We start from the raw sequence: 5,900 nt of genomic DNA, 5'->3' as shown, positions 1-5,900 counted from the left end.
GAAGTACACATATAATACAGTATTTTTGCTATACTCATGATTATGTGCATTAGATCTCCAGTACTGTTTATCTTCTAGTTGCCAAGTTTGTGGCCTTAAATATCTCCCAATTTCCTCATTCCACAGTCCCTGGTAACCTCCATTCTACACTCAGTTTCTACAAGTTCAACTTATATTCTACATATAAGTGTTACCATACAGTATTTCTTTTTCTCTGACTTACCTTACTTATAATAATGCCCTTAAGGCCAATCCATATTGTTGCAAATGACAAAATTTTCTTCTTTTTAATAGATGATTTATATATATACTAGAGGCTCGGTGCATGAATTCGTGCACCAGTGGAGTTCCTTGGCCTGGCCTGCGGGATCGGGTTGAAACCAACTCTCCGACATCCCCCGAGGGGTCCCAGATTGCGAGAGGGTGCAGGCCAGGCCCAGGAACCCCACCAGTGCATGATCCACGATCGGGACTGGGGAGGGATGTGGGAGGTTGGCCAGCCAGGGAGGGACTGTGGGAGAGCTCCAGGGCATGTCTAGCCATCTCACTCAGTCTGGATCAGCCGGAACCCTGCAGCAAACTAACCTACCAGTCAGGGCATCTGCCCCCTGGTGGTCAGTGCACATCCTAGAGAGCAGTTGAGCGGCCTTAGCATATCATTAGCATATTACGCTTTGATTGGTTGAATGGATGACTGGACCACCAGACACTTAGTGTATTAGGCTTTTATTATATAGGATATATCACATCTTCTTTATCTATTCATCTATTGGTGGGCATGTAGGCTGTTTTCATACCTTGGCTACTGTGAATGCTATTGCAATAAACATGAGAGTGTAGATATCTTTTTGATATTCTGTTCTCATTTCCTTTGGATATTTACACACAGAATTGAGATTGTTGTATCATAAAATATTCCTATTTCTAATTTTTTGAGAAAATTTCATGCTATCTTCCACAATGAATGAACCAATTTACCTTCCCACCAAAAAAGCACAAATGTTTCTTTTTCTTCACATCTTCACCAACACATTATCTCTGGTCTTTTTGATGATAGCTATTCTAACAGGTATGAGGCAACTCCATATCTTATTGTGGTTTTAATTTTCAGAAGCTTTTTAGTTTGATATAACACCACTTATTGATTTTTTTATTTTGTTGTTTATGCTTTTGTTGTCATATTCAAAAAATCATTGCCAAGACCAATGTTAATGAGCTTTCCTGTGTTTTCTTCTAGAAGTTTTATGGTATTGGGTCTATGCTTATTTCTTTAATTTATTTGGAGTGGTGTAAATTAGAGGCCCGATTTTATTTTTCTGCATGTGGCTATCCAGTTTTCACATCATTTGTTGAAGGAATTATCCTTTCTCCATTGAGTATTCTTGGCTCCCTTGTCAAATGTAAGTTGACCATGCATTCTGGGCTCTCTGTTTGATTATATTGATCTATGTGTCCATTTTTATGCTATAATCATAGCTTTGTAGTATAGTTTAAAATCAGGAAGAATGATACTTCCAGCTTTGTTCTTCTTTCTCAGGATTGCTTTTACTCTTAGGGTCTTTACACTGATAGCTACTTCCATACTGATCTGTAAAAGGTTAAAAGCTTTTCCTCTGAGATGAGGAACAAGGCAGAGAAAAGGTGCCCACTTTCACTACTTTTATTCTAGTCCATGCTAGAGAAATTAGGTAAGACAAAGAAATAAAAAGCATCCATTTGGAAAAGAAAAAGTGTAATTGTCATTATTTGCAGATGTTATAATCTTATATATGGAAAAAATGAAAGTTTCAACCATAAAACTGTTGATATTAGTGAAATAATTCAGTAAAGCTGAAGGTTGTAAAATCAACAATACAGAATCAATTGCATTTCTAAACACTAATGACAAAATATCCGAAGAAATAAAAAACCATCCTATTCACAATAGCATCAAAACAACAAAATACATATTATTCAATTTAACCAAAGAAGTAAAATATCTAGACAATGAAATTAAAAATATGTTGATGAAAGAAATTAAAGAAGTCACAACAAATGGAAAGATTTCCTTGTTCATGGACAGGCATAACTAATATCCTTGATGCCCATGTTACCCAAACCCATCCATAGATTCAATGCAATCCCTATCAAAATTACAATGACATTTTTCACAGAAATAGAAATTCTAAAAAAAAATTTGTTCAAACAGAAAAGATTCAAATAGCCAACCCTCTCCTCATTCTTATGAATTAATAAATATTGGGGGGATATTTATTATGAATTAATAAATATGGGGGATATTTATAATTAATAAATATTTAAATCATGAAAATTATAATCAACTAGGTAAATTTTTTCTGATTGGAACATGATCAAAGTCATTAATAATTTAAGAAGTGCAAATCAAAACAACAATAAGGTACCATCTCACACCTGTCAGAATGGCTATCATCTACAAATCAACAAATGAAAAGTGCTGGTGAGGATGTGGAGAAAAAGGAACCCTCATGCACTGCTGGTGGGAATGCAGACTGGTGCAGCCACTGTGGAAAACAGTATGGATTTTTCTCAAAAAGTTAAAAATGGAACTTCCATTTGACCCAGTTATTCCACATCTAGGACTATATCCCAAGAAATCAGAAACACCAATCAGAAAGGATATATGCATACGTTCATAGCAGCACAATTTACAATAGCTAAGATTTGGAAACAACCTAAGTGTCCATCAGCAGATGAGTGATTAAAAACCTGTGGTATATCTACACAATGGAATACTACGCTGCTATAAAAAAGGAACTTTTACCAGTAGCAACAGCATGGATGGAACTGGAGAGCATTATGCTAAGTGAAATATGCCAGTTGGAGAAAGATAAATATCACATGATTTCACTCATATGTGGGATATAATAACCAGCCTAATTTGATGAACAAAAATAGATCCAGAGACAAATGGCAGGGGAGGTATAGGGGGAGGGGGGTTAGTGAGCAACCAAAGGACTTGTATGTATGCATATTAGCATAACCAATAGACACAGACACTGGGGCAGTGAGAGTTTGCCCAGGGTGGGAATGGATGGGCAGGAGTCAGTTGGGGAAAAATAAGACATATGTAAAACTTTAGACAAAAAAATAAATCACTGTGGCTAATGGCAGCATGCAGGGATACTTTTGGCTTTCCATACAGGCAACCAAGGCTGCCAACATCTTGTCATAATCCTAGTGTTGGCAAAGGAAGATATCTATTTTTTTCAGCAATCCTAAAATATCTATGTGCTAAATATTAGATTTTCATATGAAGATGATGAAATGAAGAATTCCAGTTTCAGAGGAGAATGAAAAGTTTTAAACATAAAACTGGCATTACAATGTAGATAAAATATTAAGAACTGACATATAATAGAAATTATATTTTAGCCATAATTGTTTGATTTTTTAATAATACATTTTATACCATAAACAGCACTGAGTGAGAAAAGATTTATATATCAACATATATAAATTAAATTTTGTAATGTCTGAGTAATTTCCTAATGATATTTTTCACTCTACTTCTTTTGGTAGTGAAAGTAAAGTAAATATCAGAAGACTGGAAATCTGAACTAGTTACATAGATATGGGACTAATAAATATGTTGCCATTCAACCATTATGAATATACTAGAGATTTCTTTTTGACTTCATGGGAAAATATCTTAAGTGTTAATAAATATAGCTGTTAAAATAGAGTATGGACACATGCATGGAATCCCAACCTTGGATCCAAAACAGTACCAAAAGACTTTTTTGCATATATGCATAACTTATGGACACAGACAATAGTGCCTTGAAGGCCCAGGAGGAGGGGCTCAATGGGAAAAAAATTGAGACATTTGTAATACTTTCAATAATAAAGATATATTAAAAAATAGAGTATGGTTATCCGAGTATCAGACTATTATAAAACCATTAATAAAAAAATAGTTAATTTGACCTGTTCCTAATAAACTCTCTTTTGTATAAGCCTCGTCAGGTGTTAGACAACAGGATAAATTCTGAAATTCTTCCAACTTTCAATGATAACTAATTGATAGTGATAAGTATAAAATGTTAGCATAGAAAATCACTTTGAGTAGATTATTGCTGTCAAGCCTCAGCTGGCTATAACTAAGAGTCAATATAACAGTTGCTTTAATGTTCCACAGGGTATGCTCTGGGAGAAAATATGGGGAGATGATGAAAAATTTTCCTCTAATTTGTATAAAGTCTGTGTTCTGTGCTAAAGAAAAGAAAACTGAGGACAACATAATATATTATTACATTCCACTATTTTGAAATGATATGGGGCCTATTAGTGTCTTGTACTGTTCTTGACTTTACCCAACAGAAAAGTTCTTTTACACATCCCTTTCCCTTGATGTGAAAGTTTGCTTAAATTTCAAATGCTTATGGTCATCCTCTTTGTGGATAAGGATTGTACTAAAATATTATCTTTCAGTCTGTAATTACTTTGAAACAGGAAATGAAGTAGTTGTAAAAGCTTGTTCAGTGCATTAAAAATAATATTTATTTTCTACAAGGATTGTTTTCCACCCTCTTTCCTTCCTCGGCAGAGTGTAGTTCTCCTATATTCATTTGTAATGAGGTAACTTTTAAACTCAGTTATATACTAAGATCTGATTTAGGAAGCTAATAGTTGGAATGAAATTGTTGTACAAACCACTAGCAAAAGAGAACAAGTGAAATACTAAGTAAATAGGGTACATTCATTCTCCAACTTCAATATAATTTCAAATTGTATAAGGGGAAAAAAAAACACATAACTTGTCTAAACTGAGTTATCATTTTCATTGTCCAAATCACTGGAAATAAAAAAAATCATGTGATAGTTTTGCCAATAATATCTAAAGTCTTTAAGCTTTTGCTTTTTTCATATATATCTTAATAGAGTTCTTATATAATGTTTGTTTAAAACTAAACAATCCACCACCGTGCAATATAAAGGTTTTAGTTCTATTTTTTCCTACCTCTATATTGTTGTGGATGGGTTTTGCAATTTATAGATATTAAAACAATGGGCAACGCAGTGAGGACCATAAAAACTCAGCGAGTTTCACTCTTTGGCAGTAATTCTCATTTTTTCCATCAGACCAGAGCAATAAAAACACTGAGAGAAAAATCTTAATAGGATACATGGCAATTTCCAGTCCTGAAGGCTGAGTTTTTATCTTTTCTATAAGCTGAATCTGCTATTACTATGTTCTTTTGAGTGATAGTACACTTGGTGTATGTGTGTGTGAGAGAGACAGAGAGAGAGAGAGAGATTTAAAAACTTTTAAGTCTCAATAAAGTTTTGACTTTATTTTGTTAGTTTTATTATATAAGATTACTACAAAAGAATCACATGCCAGGCTGGTGTGGCTCAGTGGTTGAGTGTCGACCTATGAACCAGGAGGTCACTGTTCTATTTGGATCAGAGCATGTGCCCAGGGTGTGGGCTTGATCCCCAGTAGAGGGTGTGTAGGAGGCAGCCGATGGATGTTTCTCTCTCATCCTTGATGTTTCTATCTCTTTCTCCCTCTCCCTTTCTCTCTGAATAAAATATATATTTTAAAAAAGAATCACTTGATGAAGATATTTAAACATACAAAATAGAGACCATGGAATGTAATTAATTTCTTGATAACCTTGATAATGTAATTAATTTCTTCCTTTATAGCTCAAGAATAGAAGGAACTCTCTTTAAAGATTTATTTAGTATGAAGCATTCAAAAGTTATTGAGACATGAAGCCAATCTGAATGCAATAAAAAGTATTATTTAGGTATTATACCACATAACACTTTTTAGTATTTAGAAAGCACTACTACAAAAAATGAATACTCTTGGGTATTCCTCAATGAGTTTGTTTGAACTTCCTATCTGGCTTTCCTATTCCTAGTTTTTG

Source organism: Eptesicus fuscus, chromosome 8, assembly GCF_027574615.1.
Source record: "Eptesicus fuscus isolate TK198812 chromosome 8, DD_ASM_mEF_20220401, whole genome shotgun sequence".
In the NCBI taxonomy this organism is placed as follows: Eukaryota; Metazoa; Chordata; class Mammalia; order Chiroptera; family Vespertilionidae; genus Eptesicus; species Eptesicus fuscus.
This window is presented reverse-complemented; position numbering follows the sequence as displayed.